The sequence below is a fragment of the Chiroxiphia lanceolata genome, chromosome 5 (assembly GCF_009829145.1).
Source record: "Chiroxiphia lanceolata isolate bChiLan1 chromosome 5, bChiLan1.pri, whole genome shotgun sequence".
NCBI classification, from domain to species: Eukaryota; Metazoa; Chordata; class Aves; order Passeriformes; family Pipridae; genus Chiroxiphia; species Chiroxiphia lanceolata.
The window spans coordinates 74,509,569-74,528,712 of NC_045641.1; the positions used below are offsets into that span (position 1 = coordinate 74,509,569).

The 19,144-nt window shown below is 43.3% G+C and overlaps 1 protein-coding gene and 1 long non-coding RNA gene across 3 annotated transcripts in view; one reads left to right on the plus strand and one right to left on the minus strand.

Annotated features, from left to right (window-relative positions):
* Positions 1–19,144, minus strand: part of PHF21B (PHD finger protein 21B) — a 147,278-nt gene that overhangs the window by 68,700 nt on the left and 59,434 nt on the right. The window lies entirely within an intron of this gene.
* LOC116787477 lies at positions 385–1,114 on the plus strand. The gene is made up of 3 exons (XR_004357308.1): positions 385–611; positions 706–808; positions 917–1,114. It is a non-coding gene; the product is annotated as an uncharacterized LOC116787477 (long non-coding RNA).

The following is a 19,144-nucleotide window of genomic DNA, read 5'->3' on the forward strand; positions in this document are numbered from 1 at the left end:
ACAGCAGGAGTCTTTAGGATGACTGTGTTCCTCTGGAGCGATTGCTGCTTTCCAATGGTAGGCACATTTCCACGGGAGTCATGGAACCTCTCCGAGCAAACTTTCAGTTTTCCATCACTCCCAAGCACAGTTTTGGTGAAAGCAAACAAAGCAGAAGGGGAAATAAAAAGCCCAAAGTGAGTGCCTACATCTGGACACCTCATTCCCAACCCAGGCTCTCGTGGACATCTGCCAAGGACAGCAGTGGCCGGAGGCACAGCCACCCCTGCACCCAGGGATCCTTCCTGCTCCTTTTGGCAAGGGAATGGCAGTACAGGAATGCAATGGAACCCAGGATTTGGTCACAGAACCTGAACAGCCTGCTTAGTTCAGAGGGCAAAAGAGGAAGGCAGCGTTGTGAACAGGTATTTTACAAAACCCATCTGGTATCAGCACCCTTTACTCATGAAGAACCCCGTGGCTTGACCAAGAGCAGGGTCCTTCCAGCCCAACCTCTGTGTCTGCTGCTGCCTAAGCACATCAGGGCTGAGGTGTAAGCAGAGCTGTCTTCCCAGATCTACAGAAGATCCCTTAGCCTTACTTCCCAATTTGATAATATCTCCCTCACTGAGGTATTGTGAAAACAAACTTGCCAGCATCCACTAAACACTGTTTATTTGTCATTAAAGCCAAGTTAAATCACATGATTTTACCCCAGTCCCGCAGGATTATGGCTGTCAAACCAAAGGTGGTGTAACATTTCCTGTTACCTGATCTTGCCTGGTGATATTTTCTCATGTCCTGCAAAGGAACCCTTGTGGAGAAGAAGGTGAGACTTTGCAGCTCCAAGTACTTTTTGGATCTGTGTGCAGGCCTGGCCACAGAAGGAACTAAGTGGAGGGCACAAAGGTAATTACATGTACTCTCCTTTCCACAGGTTGCATAAAAAGCAATCTACAGAGCCAGAAATGTGGCAAAGCCCAGAGTCAAGCAAACACACCACTGATAACTGCATCTCTGGAAAGAGGTGCTACAAGTCTGAAGAAGAAAGGTGTTCAAAGAAGCTGGAAGGAATGGGAGAAGGGACACACAGAGGGCCAACTTTCTCACAACAGCTGTCTTGGAGCTCCACTGACAGTGGGTAGAAGAGGACAACATCTGAGAGATTCTCCTCCTGCATCATAACATAAAACTACTTATTATAAATTATGGAGTGAGAATTATAAACAATTGTGCAGGTGCTTTGCAGAAGGAAATTAGAAGGATGAGTTGACAATGGACTTTCATCTCAAGACTTCCTACTTTTGAACACACATTGATATATAAAGGATGACAGTCTCCATGATTTTGTCTGTCCCTTCCCAGGATCTCAGAGCATCTCTGCAACATTCACAGAAATTCCCTCCAGAGGGAGCAACTCTGAGTGCTAAAACTGAGGTCGGAAACACACTCACACAGTGTATTGAGTCAGAGCTGGAAACTGAACCCTGACATCACAAACACAAAACTTTAGTCATTGAAAGAGCACCCTCACTCCTCACTTCGTTTTTCCTTCAGTGGCACCACTTCATTTGCCCTGTGGGGTATCCCAAACAGAAATGGGAATAGTCCCAGAGCCCTGTTTATCCAGCTGAAGGCACAGGTAGGTGAGCTTGGCTGCCACAGCACTGGGGAGGGGGGCAGGTTTCTGCCTTTCCAGAAGGGACTGTTCCACGAGGTAGATTATCAAACAATGTCCAATCAAAAACACAAGGTGATGTTCAAAACCTGGCTGAATGAAGAGCCCCTGACAAAATATCCCCTCTTACAGAAGTAGGGGATACTGAAAAGTAGGAACTCCGAGCCCTCTGTTGTGCTCAGAGCACTGTTCAATGCTTTACTTTTATATGGGGACATATAATGGCCTAGTTCCTCCAGGGACATGGGTGGTTTAGGCAGATAAAAAAATTAACCTCCCCTCCCTAATCCCCCCCAGTCTGTGAGTGTGCACATGTGAAAAATCAACAGCCAACTTAGACAGAGTGAGAATCCCGAGTAATACCACTTGACTAGGTACAGATAATTGATCAGTCATAACAAGAGGGGGATACAGCATGTAATATTTTTCTTTTAATGAGACTTCAGAGAATGCATGAGAAAAAACTATTTAGAATGACTGAACTGTACAAATATATTAGCAGATGTTGAAAATATTGTGTGAATTTAAGAAACAAGGGAACGATATGCTTTCACCGTAACTTAATGGAATTGCAAATGATAAGATAATGCTTAGAGGGAAAGAAAGGTACACAGCAGCAGTGTTGGGAAAGAAGATTAAAAAGAGACAAAAGAGCTGTTAATGAAGCACTGTGTAGATCCTTGAAACTAAGATACTACACAAGCATTATTCCAGAGGCCAAAGAGAGAGTAATGAGCAATAAATAATGCAGATCGTGCCAATGGCAGTAAATAAAATGGAACTTAGAATAGAGAAAGAAGGGACTGGGCCCACTTCAAAACAAACAGCAGGAGAGGAACACAATGGCTAAGGAAAAGCAAGGACACACTGCACAGCAACTCTGCCTCTGCCTTCACACATCAAGATGGAGATGATTATACAACACACGGATAAAATGGGAATTATCTGCAAAATTTAGCCCCTAATCTGCAGTCGTGTCTGAACTAATTTCTGACAGGAGAGACACATTTTGTATGTTGTTTCCTGCTATGGTGGTGGAAAGCACTTGGATACTCCAGCCATGGGAGCTCTGTAGGGAGCTGCAGAGTGACAGATCTGGGCATGTAGAGAAAGGGTTCAAGGGCACAAAAGAAAGGCAAGAAGAGACTGAGAGAAGCTGCAGTAAACTTTTCCCACAACTTTGTTGCATTTAAGGATCAGAATAAACATTTCCCATTGAGTGCAAAACATCACAGGCACTTAATACTAACTCCACACCTCCATCAACCAGCTCCTTTGCCTGGAACTTTTATCCCCAGCCCACAGCTTCTCTTCTGATCAAAGCCATTTTGCAAAGAAGCTGAGTACAAAACCTGGCAGGGTGGTCAGTGAGAACTGATGCTCTGGCTCTCCAGTTCTCCAGCACCCCTAATTTTTTTTACCTTTCCATTTAGGCCATTTCCACCTTTCCTTCTGCAAGAGTGGAGCACAAGGCAAGGAGATTGGTGGCAGGTTTGTGCAGCAGCCCCCAGAGATTTGAGTTCAAATAGAGAAGCAAAGGGAAGTCCTTGTTCCAGTTCCCATGTTCCAAGATCACCTGGGGTGTAGCCCCCACCCCAGAATAAGTTTGGGCTGCAGTTGTGTGAACTGCAAAGGCATGATGGAGAAAAAGAACGGGCCAGATAAGGGGCAAAACGATGCTTAGCTCGTTCCAGGGGATTCCAGCTGAGCAGGAGGTGAGGATGTTAACAACACTCAATGTGGAAGAAGCAGCTCTCTGCACAGCTTCTCTGTAGACACTGTGACTGCAGCCAGCCCTGCATCATTTTATTCCTGCTTTCCACCTGCTTTTGTCCTTTTTTTTCTAAAGGACTAAAGCCTTTAAAAGGAACCGTGGAAAAATAAGATAAAGCCTAATAATGATGGCCTTCTCCAGGAGGTGAGGGGAATAGGCCATGTTGTACCAAACATGGCACACCAATATAAACTCAGTTCTTCCAAGGGAAAACCGTCTCCTGGTCTCAGGATCCTCCTCCTGTGACACCCCAGCTGATGTGACTGTACCAGCTTTCAGACAGCTGTGCAATAAACCAGTAGCTCCACTAACCAAATCTAAAACCAACTGTGCAATAAAACAGTAGCCCTGCTAATTAAAGCTAACCTGGCAAAGGAAAATAATCTAGTTTTTAATGAGATCAGTTGCCCACCTCAGATCACACCCTCGCTGCAGAAACAACTGGTCCAGTGTGGTAGGAGGAGGGACAGGGGAGGGAGAGGGAAGGAGGAGGGAAAAGCACCATTCCAGGAGAGTGCTGGTGTTGGGGCAACTTCACAAGGAATTGTGAGGAAAATGGGCAATAGAAAAGAAGGGATTAAAGAGTAAAAGAAAGAACCAGAAGATATGCAGGAGCCCATCAGGACAATGCACCTCAGCCAAAGGAACCAAGCACAAAGCCACTGTACCTCTCGGTGCAAGGCCAACAAGTTTAATAATGCTCCTTCCAGCAGTAATCAACACTCATTTGCTTCAGCTGGGGAACTGAAGAAAAGCAGCCTGTGTGACCACTGCCTACAACACAACCTCTGATAACATGCAGACTCAGCAGAGAGGCTAAAGGCTGCATGGACACAATGAATAAATTACCCTCTCAACCCTCAGAGGATTATAGGTCTCTGTCAAGTCATTTAGATCTAAAATCTGACCTGTCTTAAAGCATTTATAGCTTGTCAGGGAATACGTTCTGTATATTCAACAGCCATTTCTAGGAAAATAAATCTCTATATTATAAAAATTATGACACTGTTAAAGTTAATAATTCTAATAACAATTCCTACCTAGAGACAACCTTCACCAAAAGAGCTTATGCACTACAAGTTCACACCTCAGCTTAATATACACTAACTTCCCCAAGTAGACACAGCCACCTACAAGACACTACTCCCAGTCTTGTGCTGACATGATGAATAAGAAATAAACCACAGGAACAGGAGCCATCAAAAAAACAACTCAGCAGTAATTATGAAAAAAAAAGTCAGTCAAATGCAGAGGGAGAGAGCAGGCAAGGGGGAAACTGGACATTGAGGGACAGGCATTCAAAACTTCGGGGGGTTTTGCCAGCATTCTTTCCAGGAACCAAAAGCAGGCTGGGCTGGAATGCAGTGCTGTGCTGAAGGCAGGTGCATTTGGGTTTGTTAACTAAAAGTTTCAGGAAGAAGTAAGTACAGCATCAGAGATGTTTTCTTAATGTGCAGGTGGACAAAGTGGCAGGAGACAGAGGCTGCTGAACTCAGCAGTAGCTAAATCTACACACGGGCAAAGCAACCTGCAAACAGAAATTTTTCCAAGCTGGAAAGCAAGTGGAGCTCCTGGTATTTTAGCAGTGAGCACGACTGCATCTCCTGCTACTCATCACATCAGCATCACCCACTAATATCACTGCACTTGAGGGCTTGTCAGCATTTCCACTCCAAAACTCCACACAGTAGATGTTTATTAGTTGATTGTTTATCTGGGGAGGGTGTGGATGAATGGAAGATGGTGCATATGTTGAAAGAGGGCACATATGTTCTCAGCTGAGACATTTGTGTTGGGTTTTGGTTTTTAATGTGCTCTAAGACACGTGAGCAATTTCCTAAGAGAGTTTGCCAGTTAACACACAGTCTGTGAGGATAATAGGACTTGCAGCGCCACCCATGCATAAGCTGCAGAAAACAGGGCAAGTCCAGTCTGGAATGAGTGGAATACAGGGGGAAAAGTGTGGCTTCAGAGCAGCCAGTGCAGTCCTTATGCTGTCCCAAGAGCAACTCTAGGTTTGAGGAAAACAAAACCAACTGTTTTGGACTGGCACATGTACATGTCCAGACAAACCCTGCTGCCCTTATCACATAAAGGGGAGATGAGGTGCTCACTCTCAGAGCAAGACACTCCCCCTGGGGGGAGCCTGCAGCCCCACACTTTCTCTGGGAACATCCTACTGGTGCTTTTACATGGAGATAAACAAGCACCTTGGAGGGAAAAATCACCCCACGTGATCAGTGAACTCTCCTCTGATCTGTCACTGCCACTGGGCTTCTCAATTAAATATCCCTGTTAGGTGATGAAATTTGGAGAATTCTAGCCCAGAAAATTAAACAGTGGAATGTTTAGTCATGCAAATGCAAATGCACTATTCTTTATCTCGGGAGACGTGTTTGCATGAAATTGGGATATTTCAGTGACATATTCAGAGATTTTAGGACAGTGGGAGGACAGTGGTGAGCGAGCTGTGGGAATTTTGTTCCCCAACCACGAATCAGACTCACCTTGCCTTAGCCCAAGCCTTTATGCCTTAGAGCTTGAACATCTCTTGATGTTCAGAGGAAACTCCTGAATAGCTGCTGTTAGCATTTAATTTGGCTTCAAACACGTTCTGCCTTTTCTGAGAGGCTGCAACGTAACATGAGAGCAGCCTTGGCTGGGAGGGTGGCTGATGCTGTTAAGACTGCTCATGCTGAGCAATGAAGCTTGGATGTGACCTTATCAACAAAGATTTTTACAACTGTGCAGGAGACAGAGCAAAATGATCTGGACAAACTTGGTGTCCTGGCCAAGAGCACGAGAACAAACAAAAATTGACTCACGGCAACAAAAATCTGCCCTCGCATCATCGTGACTAAACTAAAATTAGACACCTCCATTTTTTTTTAATAGCTCGTGATTCTTTTTAAGGGCTGGAAATATGAGAGAGGATTTCTCAAAATTTCATACAGAAGTATTTTTAAAGTGACTTTTAAACCCTTTTCACGTTGAAGCAGAAAAAAAAGTTCTCAAAATGCCTGGTTTCTGTCAACTGGCCAATAACTGATAGGCAGGGAGCTGTAGCTTTGGGCCTGGTAAAGTAAGGAAAGGCAAGGAACCTTTAAGACAATCACTATAACATTGGTTTCCATCTCCTGGGCTGCCACAGAGTGCTGGGGACATGACCACAGGCACAGCTGAATGTTTTAAAGCAACTTTAGGATTGTTTGAGTAATTCTCACATAGAAATCAGAAAACCTAAGTCAGGAATTCTTGCATGAAGTTTACATTTTCTTCCCAGAAGCCACTCTGAAACCAAAGTCAAACCTCAATTTAAGCATCTCAAGTAATAGCATTTACTATTTTACTAGGTTAATGACTTTCAGTCTTGAAAATCCTCATCTTATTTCCAGCTTTAGCTTCTAGCTACTTATGCCTTTTTCCCAGCTACAAGGAATAGCTGCCTGTTAACTCAGATGTTCCTTTCCTGGAAGACAGGGATGACGATTCTGTTTTCCCCCGTGAGGACACCTGTACCCACAGAGGGCACTGAGGTTGGGGTAGAAGATAAGGGAGCACTTTTGACAGCCTCAGCTTATGTCTGGGGCCAAATCAGCTTGTCATGTTCCTGGGAAATTCATTGCTTGTTCTATTGATCCCTGAACCCAGCTCAAAACTAGGACAAACAGGGCCAGAGAACCCATCAGAAAGTTGTATTTCTCCTTCAGAATTTTGTGCACCGAAGCCAAATTATCTTGATTCAGGTCAGGAGATTTTCCCAGAAGAGAGTTGCCTCACATAAAATTAATGCATTATACTAACTAATCGTGTGTAAATAAAACCCATTTGAGTTACACTACATTTATATTCAAAGAACAGTTATTTCTAACAGAGAGCTGAGCAGAGGAAAGCTCACCTGTGGCACTGTGTTAAACATCCAGTAAGATGGACTGCTCTGGTAAAATAGCTTTGGAAACTCTTTTATGACTTTTTTGCTTTTAAACTTGCTAAGGTGATAGTGATAGGTAGGAGTAAGTCAAAAGAACATGAGCCTTTCAGCCAGGTACCTGTAATATCACACCACATCACATCTGCAGGCACTGAAGATTCAGCAGTGCACTGACAGACCTGGGCTGGGATGAACTGAGTTCCCATCCAAGCAAAGCCCCAGGAGTGGCACCAGGACAGCTGAAGGGAAGAAACCCCAACACATTTCTAGCCATAGACCCTCAGGCTCCAAAGGGTGATCCAGCTCACCCAGCCTGACATCTCACAGCACACCACTAAGGATTCAACCCATGAGAGACCCATAACTTATTCTCAGGTAAAGCCTGAACCTCCCAGAGAAGGCATCCTGCCCTGAGAGGAGGCTCTCATGAAACAGCAAATCCCCTGTTTCCTTTGGCCATCCCTTCAAGCAGTTAAATCTCCTTCCCTCCCCCTTAGAGCCTTCAGCCCAGTCTCTGACTGGAATTGCTCAGGAGTTTGCCCTGCAGTGGTTGCTGGGTTTGTGAGATCCTCTGGTATGGCCAGAATTCCTGATGGGTGCCTTGTTGCTCCAGGATTTCTGTATTTTAATCAGCCTCAGGGAGCCGAGGAGGGCTGAGTGTGCAGGAGCATGTGGCATTCATGTGCAGTGCAGTGTGTGATCCAGGCTTTTGCCTTTCCAGCTCTCAGCCATTCACATCCTGGCAACGTCTCTCTTTTAAGTCCCCAAATACCCCCAGCCCAACAAAGAACAAATACCAGCTTCTCTGAAGCTACAGCAGAGAGAAAATGGCAGCTAAAAAAATGCATGAGGCCAACTTCAAAGTTGTTGAATTTGGTGCTCGGGCTTTGAAAAACCTGTCATTTGGGAGGGAGGGTGGGAGGCTGCTCTTTCCCCCTCCTTTCATTAAACGGCTCTTCAGAACTTGGGAGAGCTACAGCTCTCATTATGCATTCCTCCTTCTGGAAATAAATACTTGTGTGGGTTGTCACATTAGTCAGTAGATAGATGTCAAAAACAAATTACAGCCTGGCGTGGAGCCATGCATTGTGTGTGTGTGTGTTACAACGGAGTGCCTGTGATTAAGAAGGTGGTTGGCTCCCCGTGTCAGAGGGTGGAGACTTTTCCAGGAGCAGGAATCTTATAATGAGGGGCTTTCTAAAGAAGGAACAGAGAGAATCACGATCTCGTTTCATTCCTTTCCCCACAAGGAGATATTACACAAACTCCCCATATGGCTCATTGCTACACAGAGAAATCCTACTCCTTCAGCACTCCTTCCAGCTCTGTGAAGTCAAAAACAAGCCAAGCAGTCCCACAGCTCACTTCAGCCTTTAAATAAGCTGGGGCCCTCCAGAGGGATGGGAACCGAAAACTTTTTTGTCCTTTCAAGGTCTGGAGAATTTTCCCCCACCCTCTTCTCTCTCTCATTTTACACATTTTAGTCAGTTATGATGCCCAAATCAAACTCTCTTTCAAAAAATAGCAAGATTTTAAAAACACACCCAGTGTCCAACCCTCACTCTGAACCACTAGTTTTTTCCATCTGAGAGATCAGCATCCTGGATTATTCCCAAACTGGCCCTCTGCAGAAGAGCTGGGCCTTACTGCATATTCCTGCCCCCACGTTTTGCATGTGAGAAAACACGAGCCAGGGAAGTTATTCAACAAATAATCAAAATTCTGCCCTAACCTGGATAAACAGAGGATTGTTTTTGAGAACCTAAAGGCAGAGGAGACTAAGTTGCATAATTAGATTATCTGATGGGAATAAAAGTGAGTTGATGGGAATAAAAGGAGTTGTTTCAGTGACTCCTGGAACAGCTTGAAGATGTGTTGTTGCTGTGACAGGCCTTCCTTCCCACTGCTGTAACTCTAGAATTCTACTGGAAACTACAGTGTGGGACCCACAGCTGAGAGAGATGAGAGAGAAATTCACTGCCTGCCCTCCACTTCAGCAGAAACTAAAGTCTCCAATCTTGAAATACCTTTATATTGGTTGTCCCTAACCTTAAGATACCTTTAGACACCACAGTGTGAAGGCTACACACCATTTTTAGCTGGACAGCACCAGTAAAATCATTGTTCAAATATTTCTGAACCAGGCCACTGCTAGTGAATGCAAATGGACAAAATTTAAAAACAAAACAAAACAAATCACACCCCCCCCCAATTTTGTATAATTTCATTTTCATTCAGAATACTGACAAAAGTAATGCATTCAAATGCTGTATCTCCAACTAATCACAGAAACAATTTAAAAATACGAGCCTTTTAAAAAGCAATAAATTTTAAGTGTTTCCCTCCCTCCCTTACTAATTTATTCTATAGGAGTGGTGGTGTCAAACTTTCAGAAATAATCACTAGAAATTCGATTATTTATACAAATTAAAGTGGAGAATTTATGCAATCACATGATTCCAGCAGCTGGGGCTTTAAAAATCAAGTCAAGCATTGTGTGACACACAATACCCCTGCTATAGTTGGCAGTGCTCCGTTTATATGCTGTAAACTCAAACTGGACAATGAAAATAAATTTTCCAGCAAGCAGCATTTTATCTTATGCTGCTGTTCAGAGATTGTATTTCAGTCCTTACTCATTCTTGGTGAGTCACAAGCTTTTCAAGCTTTCGGATTTCACCCCTCTAACATTTGTGTATCAAACCTGACCAGGGCTTCAATTCCTGTAAGCAGTGACAGGGCACAAATGTTCCTCTGAATCATCAGCACCACACACACGTTTGAAGGACTGTGCACGAGGCTTAAGGACTGGGCATAAATGTGAATATTCAGGTGAATTAAGCACAATTAAGCCAATTTTGCACCCCCTAAGGATCAATACTCTTAACACTACTCATGATTTTATGCCTGGCAATGTTTGTCAGCTTATGACAAGGACACCGTGTTCTGGGTTCACATCAATGGGATCTTCAGTTCCAAAGTCCTGAGTGCTTTTGTGAGTCTGGGCCCAAGTTTTCTCTTAGTGCTTAACACAGAATTAGTGCTATTATAAAATACTCATATTATTTGATTAAAAAAGCCCCTCTGTTTGAATCAGCTCTTTGCTGTGAGCCCCCCCCCCAGCACTGCCCCAGGGGTAACACAGGGGTAAGCAGTTCACTTGAGGGGGGGTTGTTTGTTTGAACAAAACTGCAACAAGGAAAGAAAACAGAGGCAGTAATGACCTTTTGTTTACAGAGATATAATATTGCCAGATTTGATGCTTTACAGGATTTTGCTAACTGCAGCAAAGCTCAGAAAGAGTACAAAGCAGTTTTTAAAACTCCTCTCCATAAAAACAATAATAAACCCCCAGGTAACATCCACCACAGGGAACCTGGAGCCAACAGGCAAGAAAGTGTTGGGTTTGTTCCTGTTATTTTATTTTTATTGCTGGCACCAGCACATACAAACACACATTTCATAAATGCCCTTGGCTGCACCCATGTAGGTCTTTCTGTCTTAATGACTGGTCTCTAACGAAATATTTGAAGGCATTGGGCTGTCTCACAGAACACTTCACACATAAATGCAAATCACAAAAGAAATAAGAGTGCTGTCTTTCAGGCAGCTGCAAGTCACTGTACAGTCTCCTATGGTTTGGTTTGATTTTGGTCTGGTTTGGTTCGTGGGGTTTTTTTAAAGAGCAGTTAATTGTGACTGCTTACAGTGCACTGGCAATGATTTCCCACCTCTCCCTTTTCTCCTTTCAAAGGCTCTAGACCAAATTTATCAATATGCTTAAATTCTGTGAGCAAACTGGTGACTTTTAGCACTCTGAAACTTGTCCTTTCAGAGGAGTAGAACTGCAGGAATCTTTTCTAAGGTATCTTTCAGCCACTGGGACAACTACTGGGACTGAAGTGCTCCTGTCACAGGCTGGAAAAGACCTCTAAGATCACTGCTATGTCTGAACATCAAACAAGATTTGGGGATTTGGGAGACAGTGAATCAGATTACACCTCTCACCACATCTTATCTGAAAAGGTATCTGGATGCTGGCATCAGGGTAGAGGAGTGAATGCCTCTCTATATCAGGTTTAATAATACTTCGGGTTCTAGATTTTCCTTCTCAGCTTTGCATGCACCAGAAATAACTTAAGTTCCTGAGCTACAAAATCAGGGAAAGTACCTTCACTTCTGTTGGGAACCCTCCAAGCACTGTTCCCAAGGGAGCAGCTACAATGCTGAACAGCCACTCACAGTGCATGAGACCCGGGATTTATCAGAAGTGCTGAATCAGTCAATAAACAGCACACAGCTATTTTGTTTTGGGTGACAGGTTCTCAACACTTTTCAGAAAAAGCTGCACTAGTGTACATAAAACAAATTAAAGCAGAGTGGATGTTTTAGATAGTCCAGTTTCTGCTCTGTGGATCTGCTGAGATTATTTGTCTGACTTCCAACTGTGGTCCTAATTCTGAAAACTTGGCAGGGAAGGCCAGACATCAGGAGGAGCATCTCACATTACTAAATATGTCAAATGAGGACAGAGAGTGGAGCTGAAAAATAATAAGCTCAGCAAGGCCAATCTAAAGGTGTGTCTTTATCTTTGAGGGCTTATCCATTTAACAGGAGATTGGGCTATTTGGTTATCTTGCCCAGCACAGAGCCACGGCTCTGCTCCAGGGAACTGTGCTGGAACAGATTCTCCAGAGAATCTGCCTGTATTTCATCCCTGTGCACAGCTGAAGTGCTTTTTCATTTGCCTCTGTCTCTCACTGAGGCCATCTTGGTTTGTATTAACAATTTGAGCATGGTGAGGGTTTTTTCCGCTCTTTTTCTTCATTTACCAAACCATTCGGTTTTAACTTTCTAAATTTCATATTACCTAACAGGCACTTTATCTGTTTTTTTAAAGTTGCATACTAGGAGAAAAACTACAGATCCCAGTTTGTGAATATCTAGATAAAAAAGATTCTTCTGTGCTAAAAAAAAAAAAAAAAAAAAAAAAGGTTCAGGTAAAAGCCAAATTTAAATGAAACTCAAGAAAAACTTGCAGACCATTTCTATTCCAAATGTAAGTGTTGCAAGGAGGAAAGAGAAGATAAACAATATATTTAGAGTAATGTAACGGTATGGTATCTACACTCTCTGCTTCTCCCTTTTTCAACTCTCCCACCATGCATTTCTCCTCCCTCTTCTTCCTAGGGAACCTTAAATCCATCTTCCTTCTTCTGAGTCCTGCAGTTTTAATTCTAGACTGCTCCATATTTCCTAACTGGTGTGGCATTTTTCTTCCTCAGTATCAGAAGCAACCAAAGGGGAAGGTTCTGTTGTAATCAGTGTTATTGTTCTCTCTGACAGCCAGGCACAAATGAGGGGGATTAGAGATTAGAGAAGTGAGTCCTGACGTTCTGCACCCTGAGCACTGTTCTGATCCCACCAGTGCAAAGGTTACTGGTGGAACTGGGAAAGCTCCAGAGGTCCTGAAAGGTGCTGAAATAGCTTCAAATGGTGACCACAGGTAAGGAAAACCTTTTACACAAGGAATTACCACAAGTGCAATACTTCAGATTTGCATGGAGCTGACACAGAGGATGAGGGAGGTTCTCTAAATCTTGGGTGGCTCAGAGGCAGTAGGTGCAATGTCCATCAAATGACAGCTGTGGAACCAAATTTCAGACTGGGAGAGTCTTTCAGAAGGACACTGTGGGTGCTGAGAGCTCACACGGGGTCAGGGGAAAACTGGACACCCAGCCTGACTCAGGACAACCATTACTATGTTCTTATAATAGCAGTCAGGCCTTTGGTTTGTAACTTGATTTTGTGGATGATCTGTAACTGAGAAAAACTCCATTTGCAGAAAGCAGGGCAGTTTTGAAGTCATAATGTTTAGAGCACCATTTGCTTCAAATGTAAACCTGATTTTGGATCAGTGAGAGCTAAGTAAGTAGGGAAGTTCAATTACTCTAAATCATTTTCTAAGTATGAAAATGTGGGTATTTGAAAGACATATGAGGAGGAAGAGTTCAGTCCTTGCTGCTGATGAAAAAGAAATATCAAAAATATTTTAGGAACAACAGCTGCAATTTTCAGAAAGGTTTATTTCTGATTATGGTCAATCAGAAAAAAAATCAATGAATCATTTTCTTTTAAGGAAGATCTTTGTTTTCTAATTAATTTAATTCCTTTTGAAAAATCTTTCCCTCAAATGCTGAGTTATCTATATTTTATCTCATTGGTTACTGTGCTGCTTTCAGTCTAATCCCAGCGAGCAGAAGTGAAAAAAATAAAAAAGCAGCACAGGAGTCTGGCAGGAGAGTGAACTGTTCTCTCAGCATGTGCTTTCTGAACTGAGAGTGTGAAAGTAGCCATAAGCTGGCAAAAGTTCTGAAGCCATTCTGCATCTTTTGGGGTCACTGTTTTCTCTCCTAGACTGGTAGAAACTGAAGTCAAACCCATAGTGGGTCGTCCAGAGAGTCCTTGAGCAGAAATAAAGTGCATGTCCTTCCAAGACTGTGCAGCTGGAGGGGGTCAGATATGTTCCTCATCCAAACTGGGGTTCAGTGACACAGTGGAGGTGGGGAGGGAATTCTGTAGCTGCACAGCAAACACTAACATTTCCTGCTCCAGATCTACCTTTGAATACTCCAGTTTTCCTCTTTTTTTTTATTGGTGAATGCAAGCAACATTCCAGTTCAATCAAATGCCAACAAGATTGTCAAGAAGCCAACAGGCCCCTCCACTTCTGCGCACAACATTTAAACAAATTAAATCAAGCTCGGGGAAGACTGAAATGTTTGACTTTTGCTGAACTGGGAGCTTGTAATCAACTAAAGCACTGGCTATATCTTCTACCCTGCTGTAGGATCCTGCTCTGCTTCTGCTGCAGTCAGAATTCCATCAGTAATTTTCAATCAGGTGGGAGCCTTCACCAGCTACTTGCTTTTCTCCTCCTCCCACAGAGGATCATTCCCAGGCCTTTAGGCAGGGCTCTGCTATTCTGCACCGAGGTGGTGAAAATCCTGGCACTTCAGGGGCAGCCTTTACTCCGCTGAAAATTAACAGATAAGTTTGGATTGGATTTGGACTCCTACTAAAACAGGTGAAACAGGAAATGGCTCTAACCCCTGTGGCATGGGGTGGTGGTCAAATCCTCTCAGTGTCCCGTGTTTTTAGGGAATGGAATCAGCAACAGCCATGCCAAGGAGTGACAAGTTGGCAGTGTCTGCTGTGCTCATCTTATGGAGCCACGTGCAGCACACTGGCCTTACTCTGTTTCTAAAACACACACCAGGACACAGCTGTGAGACAGAGCGACTCTCAGAAAGGGCAGGAACAGAAATCCAGGGAAAAGGGTGAAAAAGTCTGTGTTACCTTTCTCAGAACATCTCTCCTGGAAGCAGAAGACTTGTCTACACTTGTGACCACTCCAGTCAGCTGTGGCAATTTAAATTTACACCCTAACCTATGCAAGTGGAAGCAAGTTGAGACGCTCTAAGACATCAATAATGAAATCGAGGAGACACATTCACACCCACAGATATGAGAACACACAAATTCAGATACACTTATGTACATACATGCATGTATATGCTAAAATGAACCACTTAACTGATGTGTACCATGACAGGGATTGCTTTTTTGTTATTTTAAGTACTTTTTATTCTATTCCATTAGAAGCAAATTGTACAATGGAGCCTGACATGTTAAGTATCATTTCAGTAATTAGGTAATAAGTGCACCAGCTCCTCAGTAAGTGTCTCCCCACTTTGCCTTTGGCTGATTTTCTGATATCAGTTTCTTACTCAAGCACCTTAAACAGCATTCATATGAAAGGGAACTGAAAGAAACCAAAAACTTGGTCTTCAAATACAATTTTTTTCCCCCTAGTTTGTTCTTCTAGAAGTACAAAGTTTGCAACTGTGGAGTAAAGCACTGAGACTCCTGGAGGAAAAGGTTTTAGAAAAGACTCATGGAGGAAGAGGTTTTAGAAAGAACAGCACGTTTTCCTGAAAACGTGTAGTAAGCTGAAAATCAGCTTCAGACTTTCAGTTAACCAAGAAAAAAACCCCAAACCTTGCCATGCTAAATATAGTTAAAGATCACTTTTACAGTCTCAGTTCTCCTGTGAGAACCACCACGGTTTTCCCTCCACCGGAAGGAATTGATTGGGCATTTTCTCCAGGGAGACCCAGAGCAGCACTGGCTGTTTCTTCCATTCTTTTCAAGTACTACATAGACATGTCATCCAGGAACTTTCCTAAAGCTTTGTGAGAAAAAAAAAAAAAAAAAATCACACTGCTGTGCTAGGGATACACACAGAGAATTCAGTAAGTGATATGTTGATTAAAAGATTCCTTGTGTATTTTTTTTTTTTTTTTTGAACTGTCGGCTCGAATCTGTTCCTTCCACTCTGGAGACCAACGAGGTTTCCTTTGTGCATTTTTCACGTCTGCTGGTTCAGAAATGTGCATCCAGTCAGATAGTGTGTTTTGCAAATGATGCAATATAAAGACTTCACTTTTCTGCCTTATTTAGACAAAAGGTAATGTAAGTTCTAGTTTTCCCTTCTCCTGCAGAATGTCACTGCTCTGTGCTCCAGGACCCAGATTACACTCACACTTAAATCCCACAATCTGATCTCTCACTGGAGAATCCTGCACCAAAACTGGAAATTGTTTCACATTGTAAGTGTTCCTCTAATTATACTATGAGAGATTATTTTAACACATTCATTTTATACCTTTTAGCATCTCTTTGACCCCCAAGCAATCAAAAAAGCACAGGAGGTGGAGACAATACCAAATGAGTGGCAACTGATCCAAACCAAAGAATGGAAAAAGCCCCACGCTGCTGACTCTGGATCAAGATTCATTCATGCATGCAAGGCAGCAGCAGATTGATTAGTTTTTGGCCTCTTGGCACATTTACAGTTAAATTGCTTCATTTGTAACGGAATCGATATTTCTAATTACGTCAATTACAGTATTAAAAATATAATGATCCACAAGAGAAGCGAAACAAGGATACAACCCAGTGTTTTGGACGTGTTCCAGTACAGCTTTCAGCTCGAGGTACATTCTTTATGCAAACAAAAAAACAGAAACATGACAATGTTGGGTCCCTGGGACCTTGGGCAGCCGTCTCGTCTCCTGCTCTGAGACAGGCTCAGATGTGTCCCAGCATATCCAGACATTCCCAACAGGTGCTTGTTTAACCCAGCCACTGGAAGATGGATTCCACAGTCACATTTAAAAGACCGACGCTTTTTAATGCTCATTAAAATGAACCCACCACCGTTTTCACCTCAGCTTCTGAACAGCTATCCCCATCCCACAGTGTCCCCAGGAGGAAAGAGAGCCAGGGTAAAAGGTGGAGCACGGAAAACTGGCCTGAGAAGCATATGTAGCATGAGCATATCGAGGAGCAAGGTCATGCTGCCAAAGCCAGAGAAACTGCAGATCCAGGTGAAGGAAGAAACCAGCAGAGAAGAAGCCATAGCCAGGCACGGGGATCCCTGACTTGCTAAGCAACACTCAAGAGCAGAGAGGGAGGTGAACCAGGGGAAAAAAATTGAATGTATTCATTATTTTGCCAAAACCTGCATATTTCTAGTGCTAGTTAAAAGGTGAATGTTTCTGTGACCCTTAGAAAATCGATGTTTACTGCTTTATACAATGACAAATTCCCTAAGAGGAAAATCGTGAACAAGGTGTTCAATGCCCACAACTCTCCTGGAGACACGGATAGGAAATACATGCACTCAGCACCAAAGAAAATTAAGACATACTTATCCAATGGTAATGGCACTTCCCAATCCACTGGGGAAAAAAAAGGGTATTCATTTGTACAACTTTGCTTAGCCCAGTGCTTTTTAATGTTGCAGCATTTTGAGCACAGGTCACAAGGATGGGCTGACTGAGGAAAGGCACCTCCATAAACCCAGAACTGGGAAGTTCTGTGTCCCTCACAGCTGTGGGAGAGAGCAGTTACACACTGGATTTAGTGGCACACCTCACACCCCACTTGTGCTCTGTGTCCCCAGCACTGGAACTCAGAATGAAGATCCAAGGGACTGATCCCAGACAGCCTGGTGGGGAAACACTTGGCTTGGCATAATTATTTTCACACCATATAGATTAATCTGAGTACTTAAATTCTGCTTGTGAGTTCCTAACTAACATTTCTGGGCTGCAGAGTTTCTAATTACAAGTATTACCATTTCTAATCTCCTGAAGCCCTGCCTGCTGTGTCTGCATCCGAGTCATCACATTACAAGGCCCTCTATTGTCTCACTGCATTCTTCTCAGGCCTTCAGATGTTAATAAACTAGAATAATGAAACAGGAGGATAACAGTAGGATGATAGTACATTTTAATTTTAAATGTAGGGCTTTCTAGTAATGGGGGACACCTGAAAACTAATGCAGACTTAACATAGGCAGACATCTGAAAATACTGAGATTTCCTGATCACACCACAGAGAATCAGAGCTGGAGCAAACAGGGAAGGAAATAAAGGTGGAGATCACTGACAAATCTGGATTAACACTAGAGTGCCACTAAAATAAACACAACACACTCCCTGTCCTTGAGCTCCCTGCTCTTTGCCAGCCTTTGGAGTGCTCTGTGGAGCAGCCAGGAGACACACACTCCACCTTTTTGGTGCTCCCAAACCCACCAGACAGTGAAGAGACACAGAACAGAAAGCACAAAGTACTTTTGGAATTTGTGACAATAAAGCCTTATGGTATGAAAACACAGTGAGGGAAAGGCAATATAATTGTGGTACAAATCAATACAGTCTAACTGCAGGGACGATATTAATGTTATTACACACTTAATCCATGGCTGAATTTGTCTTAGTGATTTGTTAATGTTCTTTCTAAAACAAACAGGCCAGGTCACTTTGCTTCTTTCTGCCTTGGCAAGCTCCTTTCATTACATCTCCACATCCCTCTGAAATAAGGCACACCATGACTGGTTTTTAAATCTACAAAGCTAAAAACCTCTACAGTGGGGAAGAGGAGCAGCAGAAAATTATAGTTCACATGCGTAAAGTACAGCCTGCCAAGAGCAAAAAAGTTTTAATTTGTCGATGCTGGGCTGTGGATTTGGAGTGCCAAAATTATTAAGGGCAGGACGCTGCAGTGAGTAGCAGGAACAAGAGCTGCTCATGAACCTCACTGTACACAGCACTGATCAAAGCCAGCTTTGAGAGGGCACAGAACAATGAGATCCTCCTTCAAAGGGGGAAAGAAGAGAACTTGTGGAAAGGAACTGGCCAAATCCTCCACGATAACAAGAGAGAAATGCCTGATCCTTTGATAACGAGCCTCCTTGAACAGGGAGAGAACAATGTGACCACTTCCACCTGCAGCACTCAGGGTGAACCAGTCACCTCTGGGGACAGGGAACACTGGACCAGAACATACCTACTCCCCTTTCCTGACCCCATTGCAGTGGCTGAAGGAATCACCACTATTGGAACTGCACAGTCCATCAATGAAGCAGCTTCACACAAGTCACACCTGGGGCTTCATCCTGGACTAAACAACTTTAGGAACCACTCCTCTTGCAACACAGAAAGCTCAGTCCACAAAGGCTATAAAACTGATCTCTGGTGATGTCAGAGAAGAAGGAAAATCCGGGGTTAAACATCAGAGCCCGTGTTATTTCATTTGTCCTTATGCACCCTGTAATACACAATTACTGAGCGAGACAACGGGAGGGATAAGGTGAGGTTGTTTTAGGTGCTTTAATTGTGCATCTCTGTAGCTAAATAAAGCTTTAGGTATT